Here is a 13,878-nt window from a genome sequence, read left to right on the forward strand (position 1 = left end):
CCGCTGTCTCCCATGGTACTCACTAGATTGCACTGGGTCTCTGCTATGGCTTGATCCAAAATCATGGGTTTAGCACACCTTTCCTCCCTTATATGCTTGATGTCTCAAGCTCCTTCCTCAGGACTGACAAGAAGAGACAACCAGGCTTGGATGTCCTTAGGCAGACCATCACTCTAGAGAAGACACATGGGTACGGACCTCACTGGACAGATGGGCACAGACATGGTATTTACAGCTATATGTCTTTGAAGCTCAATGCCCAGAGAACACAATTAGCCAAATTGGCCCATGTTATTCCAGTCTCAGAAGACTTGTAAATATTAATGTAACAAGAGTGGGAGAAAGTGAATGGCCGTGGTATCTGAGCCCTCCCATTACAAGGAGGAAACTCACCTGCATTTCTTACCTCTAACTTCAAAGTTGTACAGATCTTAACATAAAAATTAGACAATTTCTTTTTCACTTTTTCAATTTAAAACACCAGTGTATAATTTAATATCCTCAAACCCATTGAATGAATCATGTAATTTAGGGAGGATTAAGTATTCTATAAAAAGCCTGGCAGCCTGGCCACATATATGCCATCAGTGAAGATTTTTGACAAGCTTTTCCACGCTGTTTGGCTGGGGAGCCCCAGGCACATGGCTTCACCAGCGTGTGCCACCATGCTTATGAACACGCTCAGGGCATTTTATTTCCTTTTCTTTTTCTCAGTTTCTTGTCTCTCTCTGCTTTCCTTCCTTTCCTTTTCCAGACCGTGTGGCCATGTGTACCATCACTGCAGGTTTTGGACAGGCTGTGCCACCATTGCTTGGCTGGGGAGCCAGAGGCACATGGCTTCACCAGCCCATGCCACAATGCCAGTGAACTGCATTGGGATTTTTTTTTCTTTCAGAATTTCTCATCTCTCTTTACCTTCCTTTCTTCCCTTTTTGCTGACCACTTGACTGCACATACTATCTCCACCACTTTATGACAGGCCGTGCCACACCGCTCAGATAGAGAGCGGCCAGCACACAGCTTCACAGTCTCTGCCACCAGACCAGTGGGCTCCATAGGGGCATCTTTTTTTCTCAGTTTCTTGTCTCTCTCTACATTCCTTCCTTTTCTTACTCTCCATCGCTTGACCACGTCTCCTTTTTCTTTTCTTTACTTTTTTGGTTTTCTTTCAGGTTCTTTCTTATCTCTCTCACCTTTCTTCCATTTCCTTTATTCTGCATACCTAGCCACTGTGCAGTCTCTGCCTCTTCTTGATGGGCTGTGCTACCACCCGGCTAGAAATCACAAGCACACAGCTTCCCTGGGTCCACATCACTCCACCAGCAGGCTCCCTCAGCACCACTTATTTTACTTCTGTCTCATTCACTTCTCTCTCTTTTTTCCCACACCTACTTAGCTCCATACTTCATGTCCTCCCCCTTTCCTCCTATCTAATTGCACGTGCACTGGGCACTCACCCCCAAGCAGCACAGGCACCAATCACCAGTCCCCACCCTGCACTGCTACACTTCCTCACCCTCTCAGCCACAGTATGTGCTGCAAATGACCCATTCCAGCTCCTCCCCATCCAGTGGACCTGCCCTGCTGCACCATAGCTGAAGGACCAGCTAAAAAATTTATAACAGAGAACCAGAGAGATCAATCAATAAATGACAACAATGTTAGAACAATAAAAGAGGGAATAAATGGTATAGGTGTAAAACTTTCAAATGGAGGGGAAGTCAAGACATTATCAAGTAATAAAAACTTGTTTAATCTTGGGAAGATGGGATAAGTTTCAAGGTACCACAAAGAAAATTAACAAACCTGGAGGCAAAGGCACTGTGGGGCTATAGACAGAAGCACCGTGCCGTCTCTCAAAGGCCAAAAAAAAATAAGTAAAACAGAAACAAACGTCAATCCTGGAACCCTAAGCATCAAATGAAGAGATAAAGAACTAAACCTAGCACTGAATGGAATAAGAAACTCACAAAGAACAGAGAGCGAGAAGAAATACAAGAGGAGATCCCCTTTCAGCTAACACAGTACTGATTCACACTCTTGGATTTCTGTTGGAGATCTGTGGAAGGGGAGTAAGGAAAAGCAGATTCACAGAGCTCCCAGCAGGAAACAGAGCACCTGGTAACCAGCAATACATGCTTTCCTACCCTTTACATTTCCTTCCCCTGTTCAGCCTCCACCACTTCCCAGGAGGCTGATCCATCACTTCCCGGGGGTTGATCCACTGCATCCCAGCAGGCTGAGCAACCATGGCCTGGGAGGAGCTGCCTCCATGCCATGAGTATTCAACCTACCCACACCACCCAGCTCCTTCAGTGCCACTTCTTTTTTGCTGGTGTTGCTTTTTTCAGGTCCTTTTCATTTTTTCCCTGCCTCTCACCTTCTCTGCCTCCTACCTCTCAAACACCTGAATCCATGTGCCATCCAAGTTTCTTCTTGACAGGCTGTGAAGCACTGCTCAGCTGGGGAAGTGCTTTACTGGTCCACTCCACCACATAGGTGGAATCTCTGAAGGCGTTTTTTGTTTTTTTTTTTCTGTTCATTTTTTCTTCATTTCTTGGTTTCTTGTCTCTTCACTCCAATGGAAGTCACCCTCAGCAACTTTTTTTTTTTTTTTTGGCTCCTGTCTCTCTTCTCTGTCTTCTTTCCCATACCCAACCTAGTTCCACACATTACAACCTCCCACCTCTCCCTCCTGCCTATCTGCACCATGTGCTGAGCATCGCACCCCTGAGCAACACAGCACAGCCTACTGCAACCTGGTAATAGATATGAATTACAGTAAAGGACGGTGATTCTCAGCACATAAATATACAGTTGTACCTTATATCAGCAATCCTGGGTCATAGAAGAAAAGCTACAGGTGGCTGCATAGCTACAATGGGATTTGATCATGCAGATTGACATATCCCAGAATATTTTCACTATCCCAATAAGCATGTGACAAAGGAAGCAATGTTCAGATACAAAATCTCAAGATTGACACCTCTGAAAGCTAGAAAAAGTACGTAACCAAGAGGCAAGATTTATGGTTGCAGATGTTAGGTTTTGCCATCTTTTCCAACCCACACACCAAAAAAGATGGCACAAGTGTTAATATTAGGCTGTTCTGCTGAGGAGCCTCGATAGGGCCCTCTTGATGTCTCTGTTCCTCAGGCTGTACATGAAGGGGTTCACCACAGGGGTCACCACGGTGTACATCACTGAGGACACCAAACACTTCCTGGGAGAAGACGAGATGGCTGAACCGAGGTACACTCCAAGGTCTGACCCATAAAATAGGCAAACAACTGACAGGTGAGAGGCAAAGGTGGAAACGACTTTATACTTCCCACCTGAAGATGAGACTCTCAGAATGGAGGAAACAATTCGACTGTAAGAGAAAAGGATCCCTGAGACTGGAACACCACCAAATATGGCACCAATACAATACAATACACTGCTATGAAATTAATGGAGGAGTCAGAACACGCAAGGCCAAAGAGTTAAAGAGGGTCACAGAAGAAATGAGGAATTTCCACATCTGTGCAGAAGGTAAGTTGTGACATCATTGAAATGTGCACTTGAGAGTTCAAAAGGCTTATGAAAAAAGACACCAAAACTCGCAAGCCACAGTGGTGGGGGTTCATGATGACTGTGTAGTGCAGGGAGTGACAGATGGGCAGAAACAGGTGATAAGCCATCACAGTGAGGAGCAGATCATCCAGACATCCAAAGAGGTAAAAAAAAAAAAAAAAAGGACATGTGAATCGGGCAGCCTCCATAGGTGACGGATTTGCTCTTTTCCTGGATGTTCACTAGCATCTTTGGGACTGTGGTGGAAATGAAACCAATGTCAGCCAAGGACAGGTTGGAGAGAAAGAAGTACATGGGGGTGTGGAGATGGGAGTTGGAGGTGACAACCGGGACAATGAGCAGGTTCCCAGTCACAGTGATCAAGTACATTCACAGGAACAGACCAAAGAGGAGGGGCTGCAGTTCTGGATCCTCAGAGAGGCCCAGGAGGAGAAATTCTGGGACACCTGTTAGATGCTGTGGCTCCATGTACTTATGACAGCTTTTGGAAAAAGAAAAGAAGGTCATTAAAAGGAAACAGGTAAACAGCCACCCGGTATTGTGTCCGTATTTTGAATTTAAGAAACTCACAAGTAAAGCCGACAAACTCACATGTGTTCACACTTAAGGACCTACTACCACAGTACTTTTCAGCAATATTACTCAGTTACAGCAGACCCAACCACTGTGTTTCACAAAATTCTTGCCTCATTTTTTCCTGTACTATTTACTTTATTCTGTACCCATCCACTTTAGAGATGCTAGACTAAAGAATGTTAAAATGGCAAGGACATTTTATGATAACAAGTTCATAAAAAGAGCAAAATATCATCCCTCTCTATGAAAGGAACATATGAAATAAGAAGTACCCTCCTTTTAAGAAAAATATCATTGCAATTAAGGAACACTAAGAAGCACTTGCCGTTCCAGGTTGTGCAAACCATTAACCCACTTGGCTGCTAAGTAAAAGGTTGGAGTCCATCCAGAGCCACCTCCGAAATAAGACCTGGTGATCTACTTCTGAAAAATCAGTCAATGAAAACCCAATGGAGCATAGCTCTACTCTGACACACATAGTGTGACCAAGAGTCAGAATCTACTCAATGGAAACTGGTTGTTCTTTTTAAGAAGCAGTCAAAAGTAATTTATTTTATACAAGTATCGTGTATAAATTTCCTTGATCTGGAGAATTTATGAAACAACATATATGCAGTAGGAACACATTTTTAAAAAAGAAATCGCCATTGAGTTGATTCCAACTCACAGCAACTCCATGTGTTAAAGAATAGACCTGCTCCATTGAGTTTTCATGGCCTTAATCTTTACAGAATCAGATCACCAGGTCTTTCTTTCATGGCCCTGAAGAGTGCGTTCCAGCCACCAATCTCACTGTTAGTAGTCGAGCTCAAACCATTTGCTTCACCCAAGGACTTCATAAGCTGCATTCTAAATTAAAATAAATGTTCATAATCGGAGAGTGTGTTTATACGTGAGTTATCTTCACAGGTTTTCATCATTCTTTGGTTTTCTGACATCTATCTTATATGGACACACATGGTCATTCAAATATGTGGGTCACCTTTAAAAACCTTTTAAAGTATATATCCTTTCCCTTGGTTCATTGGACATCAAACTTTGATAACCGAGTGTTTGATAAGTGCTCAAATCATACAACATTGCCAATTCCAAAGATGTCATTAGTATAAAATGCACCGATGATTAAACAATTTACTGTTCAGAAACACTCTGTTCCTATTTTTCACTGTGTAGACTCTGGTATTTGCATGAATGCTACACCATCTCAGGGAAATGTCTGGTGTTCAGTTGACATTTTCCTTTATTTGTTTCAATTCTCTATTGCCTTGATAAAATGCTGAAATAAGTTTCTCATCCTAAATGTTTACAAAGCATTGTTTCCTTATCAAATCCACATTTTTATTTACAATGCAGGGAATTAGGACCAGCGACATTCCAAAACCAGATTTGAAACTCAGCCATCTTAGGTCAACTTAAGTGCTTTCCAAGACAATCCTTCCTTATTGGGGGATTGGAATTTTCCATATTTAGCTCCTCAATGGCAACTCACTTCTTCATTTCTATTGGTATGTCTAATATGATTTCATTTGGCCTATTTTCTTAATTCACAGTTGAACTCACTGAGTAGTAAGAGGAAGAATCATGGATCAGTCTCCATATGGTCATGTAAAAGAAACACAATCTTCAGCTCTGGTTGAGGAGACAGAATCCTGGAATAGGAGTCAGAAGGGCAAGGTGCAAATCCCATATCTGACACACAATGAATTTGGAGTGCACGTAAATCTTTCAACCACTCTTACCTGGATTTAGGGGGAATAATACCCATCAGTAGGATATATGTAGCAGCTAACAAATACTTAATAAATACTTAGACAATGTTTTTTAGTCAGAATTCAAATCAATGTGAGAGTAGTGGGTTTATTGTTGAAATATAATCCCAGTTTTATTTGATTATATGGGAAAGATAGAAACCTAATACGTCACAGGAAATTTGAGCATAGAATGTGTTAAAATTATAAAACGTGCCTAGGTTCACCAGGTAAGATTTACTTTCCCCTTCTCTTTCTCCATTTTTCCGTTTTAGTTTTCAGTTTCATGAAATCTCCAAATTTTTTTTAAATGAGTGAATGTTTTACACTCTACTAACTAAATAAGTCCTATAGAAAGCCCATGATATAGATATATTTATGCCCCATTTTATCTTGTCTCTCTCTAGTCCTATGACACATCCTTGGAGGGAAGAAAGCACAGGCAGGAAAGCACTCAGCGTGGAAGTAGTATAGCCTATGACCTGATCCTGTGAACCAAGGAACAAAGCAACCAAGGGTCTATTCCATATTTAACACAGATTTGTTGTTGTCATTGTGGTTGTAGCCTACTCTGTGCCAAGCACAGGATATACTCTGGGGAATCAGAAATTCTTCCGACTTAGTGGTTTACCTCCAAGGATTCAATATCTACTTGTATAAAAATGGAAATAAAATGATCTTACAGGGATCCAGACAAAATAAACCTGTCAGATCACAGGATACATTAGTTGAATGGCATGACTAACAATAATATGTAAAATTAATGTGCCCCGACTATATGCATCCGTTACATTTTTAATCAGGTATGTAATACCCATTATTTGTTCAGTCCTTATAGCAATGCCGATCAGCTGTGGATCAACTCAAATGGCAATGTAGAGGCTGAAAGATACTAAAAACTTACCCTATGGCATGGAGACCATAAATAGCAGAAACAGGATTTACAATTAAATTGTACATCACTGAGGCCCATGCATTAACCATCTTCACTCTGTCTCCTCATATTTCAAAAAAGTTTAAGGCAAAAGTCCAGGGGAGGGAGGCGGAGCCAAGATGGCGGAATAGAAAAAACGCTTCCGTCAAGCCCTCTTTACAACAGAGACCCGAAAAAACAAGTGAAAAGAGTGTATTTGTGACAAGCTTGGAGCCATGAGCATCAAAGGCAAGCTTAGACAATGAACTGAGGGGCAGAGGGAGGAAGAGTCCATTCAGAAGTGGAGAGGAGTTACCGGACCTGAATCGCGGGGAGCCCTCAGGCAACATTCCCGGAACTGAAGCAGCGGTGGCAGTGGCAGCAGCGGCGGGCTGTTCCTAGTGTTTGACTGCAGTTTCCTCAGGGAGAAGCAGCTGGCCACACAGCCCACTCACACCTCTGGAACCTGAGGAGAAGGGCGCTCTCGGCAAGAGCTAAGTATCTGCGTATATTTTACCACACCCCACCCCAACCCCCAAGCCGGCTTCAGCAGCTGAATACCTGAGCCGGAAATAGACCCTGATGGGCACCTAGAGCCAGCCTCCCAGCCTTGGGGAAGGAAAAAATTTGCAACTGGGGGGAAAAGATAATTTGCTGCCTCCATTAACCGGGAAAGCTCAGGACAGAAGCGGATCCTGTCCAGGCATAAACTGTCCGTGGACATTAAGCACCTTTTCCTTCAGCATGGACCAGTGTGGGTCTATTTTGGGAGAATAGGCGCTTGTTGGCAAAGTCCAACCATTTTAGCTGTGGGGTGGAGAGGTGGGTGTTTGATGTTTGACATCGCTTTGGCTATTAAACAAAGTCCTCACCTACCCACATCAGGGACCTAAGGACTGGTAGCTCCACTCGGGTCATCCAGCCACCCTCGACAGAGATCTGAAGATAACGGATACCTCCCAGTCCTTAAAACCAAAAACGTTGGCCTCCCATGGTCCCTCTGTAGAACCCACCCACCACCACACTCTAGGGAACAGAGATGTGTTTTCCTCAGAGACACTTGGGGGTCAGTTCTCAGCCACCTGCCTTCTTCAGAGCGTGACCCCCTGCTGCAATCAGATACTGGTATATAAGCCAATCACCCCTGCCCCTCTAAGGCTGTAGGACAGAGCCTGTACCACACACTTGATATCAGCTACCTGGAAACCTGAGTTGAATTCATACAAGAAAACTGAATGGACACATAGACTGATATGCCTGATAACAACTCTAGCCAGCTGGCAACAGGACATCAGAGCTCCAAAGGCAAAAATAATCAAGGTAGCTCACTCAAGCAACCCATAGGGATATACCAAAAAAAAACAAGCAGCTACGACACACTAAGCAAGCATATACTAATACAATAACTTATAGATGGCTCAGAAGAAACAGTCAATTTCAAATCACATAAAGAAACATACCATGATCACCTCTTCAGGCTTTCAAAACAAAGAATCCAGGGATCTTCTAGATGAAACTGCATTCCTGGAATTACCAGATGCAGAATACAAAAGTTTAATATACAGAACCCTTCAAGACATCAGGAAGGAAATGAGGCAATATGCAGAACAAGCCAAAGAACACACAGATAAAGTAACTGAAGAAATTAGGAAGATTATTCAGGAACATAATGAAAAGTTTAATAAGCTGGAAAAATCCATAGACAGACAGCAATCAGAAATTCAGAAGATTAACAATAAAATTACAGAATTAGATAACTCAATAGAAAGTCAGATGAGCAGAATTGAGCAAGTAGAAGCTAGAGTTTCTGAACTCAAAGATAAATCACTTGGCACTAATATATTTGAAGAAAAATCAGATAAAAGAATTTAATACAATGAAGAAACCTTAAGAATCAAGTGGGACCCTATCAAGAGAAATAACCTACAAATAATTAGAGTACCAGAACAGGGAGGGATAACAGAAAATACAGAGAATTGTGGAAGATTAGTTGGCAGAAAACTTCCCTGATATTGTGAAAGATGAGAAGACACCTAGTCAAGATGCTCATCGAATGCCACATAAGGTAGATCTTAAAAGAAAGTCACCAAGACATATTATAATAAAGCTTGCCAAAACCAAAGATAAAGAGAGAATTATAAGAGCAGCAAGAGATAAATGAAAAGTCACCTACAAGGGAGAGCCAATAAGAATAAGCTCGGACTACTTGGCAGAAACCATGCAGGCAAGAAGGCAATGGGATGACATATTTAAAAGATTGAAGGAAAGAAATTGAATGTCAAGAATCATATATCCATCAAAACTGTCTCTTAATATGAAGGTGAAATTAAGACATTTCCAGATAAATACAAGTTGAGGGAATTCGTAAAAACCAAACCAAAACTACAAGAAATACTAGAGAGAGTTCTTTGGTAAGAAAATCAATAATATCAGGTATCAACCCAAGACTAGAACACTGCGCAGAGCAACCAGAAGTCAACCGAGACAGGGAAATCCAAAAAAACAAAGCAAGATTATTAAAAAAAAAAAAAAAGCCCAAAACAGGGTAACAGCAATGTTATTATATAAAAGAAGACAACATTAAAATAATAAAGAGGAACTGAGAAATGTAATCATACACCTTCCATATGGAGAGGAAGATATGGCGATACAAAGAAATAAAAGTTAGTTTTAAATTTAGAAAAATAGGGGTAAATAATAAGGTAACCACAAAGGAGACAAACTATCCTACTAATCAAAATAAAATACAAGAGAAAAATACACACTCAGCAGAAACAAAATGAACAACAACAAATATGATGAAAGGACAATATATAAAGAAAATCTACTCAGCACATAAAATCAAGTGGGAAAAAGAAGCTGTCAACAACACACAAAAATGGACATCAAAATCATAGCACTAAATTCATACCTATCCATAATTACCCTGGATGGTAATGGATTAAATGCACCAATAAAGGGACAGAGACTGGCCGAATGGATTAAAAAACAAGATCCGTCTATATGCTGCCTACAGCAGACAAACTTTATACTTAGAGACACAAACAAACTAAAACTCAAAGGATGGAAAAAATATATATCAAGCAAACAATAAGCAAAAAAGAGCAGAAGTGGCAATATTAATTTCTGACAAAATAGACTTTCAAGTTAAATCCATCAGAAAGGATAAGGAAGAACAGAATATAATGATTAAAGGGACAATACACCAAGAAGATATAACCCTATTAAATATTTATGCACCCAATGACAGGTCTGTAAGATACATAAAACAAACTCTATCAGCATTGAAAAGTGACATAGACAGCTCCGCAATAGTAGTAGGAGACTTCAACACACCACTTTCGGTGAAGGACAGGACATCCAGAAAGAAGCTCAATAAAGACACGGAAGATCTAAATGCCACAATCAACCAACTTGACCTCATAGACATATACAGAACACTCCACCCAACAGCAACCAACTATTCCTTCTTTTCATGTGCACATGGAACATTCTCTAGAATAGACCACATATTAGGTCATAAAGCAAGCCTTAGCAGAATCCAAAACATTGAAATATTACAAAGCATCTTCTCTGACCATAAGGCCATAAAAGTGGAAATCAATAACAGGAAAAGCAGGGAAAAGAAATCAAACACTTGGACACTGAACAACACCCTGCTCAAAAAAACTGGGTTATAGAAGACATTAAAGATGAAATAAAGAAATTCAGAGAATCCAGTGAGAATGAAAACACTTCCTATCAGAACCTTTGGGACACAGCAAAAGCAGTGCTCAGAGGCCAATTTATATCAATAAATGCACACATGCAAAAAGAAGAAAGGACCGAAATCAAAGAATTATCTCTACAACTTGATCAAATAGAAAGAGAGCAACAAAGGAAACCCACAGTCACCAGAAGAAAAAAATAATAATAAAAATTAGAGCTGAACTAAATGAAATAGAAAACAGAAAACAATTGAAAGAATTAACAAGACCAAAACCTGGTTTTTTGAAAAAATCAACAAAATTGATAAACCTCTGGCCAAACTGACAAAAGAAAAACAGGAGAGGAAGCAAATAACCCGAATAAGAAGTAGGAGAGGTGATATTACAACAGACCCAACTGAATTTTAAAGAATCATACCAGATTACTATGAAACACTGTACTCAAAAAAATTTGAAAACCTAGAACAAAAGGATGAATTCTTAGAAACACACTACCTACCTAAACTAACACAAACAGAGGTAGAACTAAATAGACTCATAATAAAAGAATAGATTGAAAACGCAATAAAAAAACTCCCAACAAAAAAAAGCCCTGGTCCAGACGGCTTCACTGCAGAGCTCTACCAAACTTTCAGAGAAGAGTTAATACCACTACTACTACAGGTATTTCAGAGAATAGAAAAGGACGAAATACTACCAAACTCATTCTATGAAGCCACCATATCCCTGATACCAAAACCAGGTAAAGACACCACAAGAAAAGAAAATTATGGACCTATATCCTTCACGAATGTAGATGCAAAAATCCTCAACAAAATGCTAGCCAATAGAATTCAACAACATATCAAAAAAATAATTCAACATGACCAAGTGGGATTCATACCAAGTATGCAGGAATGGTTCACCATTAGAAAAACAATTAATGTAATCCACCACATAAATAAAACAAAAGACAAGAGTCACATGATTTTATCAATTGATGCAGAAAAGGCATTTGACAAAGTTCAATGCTCATTCATGATAAAAAGTCTCAGCAAAACAGGAATAGAAGGAAAATTCCTCAGCATAATAAAGGGCATCTATACAAAGCCAAAAGCCAACATCACCCTAAATGGAGAGAGCCTGAAACATTCCCATTGAGATCGGGAACCAGACAAGGATGCCCTTTATCACGAATCTTATTCAACATTGGGCTGAAAGTCCTAGCCAGAGCAATTAGGCTAGATAAAGAAATAAAGCGTATCCAGATTGGCAAGGAAGAAGTAAAAGTATCTCTATTTGCAGATGACATGATCTTATACACAGAAAACCCTAAGGAATCCTGCAGAAAGCTACGGAAACTAATAGTTCAGCAGAATATGGGGATACAAGGTAAACATACAAAAATCAGTTGGATTCCTCTACACCAACAAAAAGAACATCGAAGAGGAAATCACCAAATCAATGCCATTTACAGTAGCCCCCAAGAAAATAAAATACTTAGGAATAAATCTTACCAGAGATGTAAAAGACTTATACAAAGAAAACTACAGTACATCTCTGCAAGAAACCAAAAGAGGCTTACATAAGTGGAAGAACATACCTTGCTCGTGGATAGGAAGACTTAACATTATAAAAATGTCTATTCTACCAAAAGCGATCTATACATTTAATGCAACACCGATTCAAATCCCAACAACATTCTTTAATGAGATGGAGAAATAAATCACCAACTTCATATGAAAGGAAAAGAGCCCCGGATAAATAAGGCATGACTGAAAAAGACGAACAAAGTGGGAGGCCTTACTTTACCTGATTTTAGAACCTATTATACTGCCACAGTAGTCAAAACAGCCTGGTACTTGTACAACAACAGATACATGGACCAATGGAACAGCATTGAGAATCCAGACATAAATCCATCCACATATGAGCAGTTGATATTTGACAAAGGCCCCAAAACAGTTAAATGGGGGAAAAGATGGGCTTTTTAACAAATGGTGCTAGCATAACTGGATATCTATCTGCAAAAAAAAATGAAAAAAGACCCATACCTCGCTCCATGCACAAAAACTAACTCAAAACGGATCAAAGACCTAAATATAAAATCTAAAATGATAAAGATCATGGAAGAAAAAATAGGGACAATGTTAGGAGCCCTAATACATGGCATAAACAGTATTGTTGTTGTTGTTAGCTGCCTTCAAGTCAGTTCCGACTCATAGCGACCCTATGCACAACAGAACGAAACACTGCCTGGTCCTGCGCCATCCTTACAATCATTGTTATGCTTGAGCTCATTGTTGCAGCCATTCTGTCAGTCCACCTTGTTGAAGGTCTTCGTCTTTTCCACTGACCCTGTACTCTGCCAAGCATGATGTCCTTCTCCAGGGACTGATCCCTCCTGACAACATGTCCAAAGTATGTAAGATGCAGTCTCGCCATCCTTGCTTCTAAGGAGCATTCTGGTTGTACTTCTAGGACAGATTTGTTCATTCTTTTGGCAGTCCATGGTATATTCAATATTCTTCGCCAACACCACAATTCAAATAAACAGTATAAAAACATTATAAAGAATGTAGAAGAAGAACTGGATAACTGGGATCTCCTAAAAATCAAACACCTATGCTCATCCAAAGACTTCACCAAAAGAGTAAAAAGACTACCTACAGACTGGAAAAACGTTTTTAGCTATGACATTACTGATCAGCACCTGATCTCTAAAATCTACATGATACTGCAAAAACTCAACTGCAAGAAGACAAATAACCCAATTAAAAAATGGGCAAAAGATATGAATAGACACTTCACTAAAGAAGACATTCAGGTAGCTAACAGATATATGAGGAAATGTTCATGATCATTAGCCACTAGATAAATGCAGATCAAAACTACAATGAGATTTCATCTCCCTCCAACAAGGCAGGCTTTCATCCAAAAAACACAAAATAATAAATGTTGGAGAGGCTGTGGAGAGAATGGAACACTTATACACTGCTGGTGGGACTGTCAAATGGTACGACCACTTTGGAAATAGATTTGGTGCTTCCTTAAAAAGCTAGAAATAGAAATACCATACAATCCAGCAGTCCCACTCCTTGGAATACATCCTAGAGAAATAAGAGCCTTTACACGAACAGATATATGCACACCCATGTTTATTGCAGCACTGTTTACAATAGCAAAAAGATGGAAGCAACCAAGGTGCCCATCAACGGATGAATGGATAAATAAATTATGGTATATCCACACAATGGAATACTACGCATTGATCAAGAACAGTGAGGAATCTGTGAAATATTTCATAACATGGAGGAACCTGGAAGGCATTATGCTGAGTGAAATTAGTCAGTTGCAAAAGGACAAATATTGTATAAGA

General features: G+C 40.1%; 1 pseudogene; it reads right to left on the reverse strand.

Annotated features, from left to right (window-relative positions):
* Positions 1-1,320: 1,320 nt before the first annotated feature.
* Positions 1,321-4,414, reverse strand: LOC100656221 (olfactory receptor 7E178-like; annotated as a pseudogene).
* Positions 4,415-13,878: the final 9,464 nt, after the last annotated feature.

Source organism: Loxodonta africana, chromosome 3, assembly GCF_030014295.1.
Source record: "Loxodonta africana isolate mLoxAfr1 chromosome 3, mLoxAfr1.hap2, whole genome shotgun sequence".
In the NCBI taxonomy this organism is placed as follows: domain Eukaryota; kingdom Metazoa; phylum Chordata; class Mammalia; order Proboscidea; family Elephantidae; genus Loxodonta; species Loxodonta africana.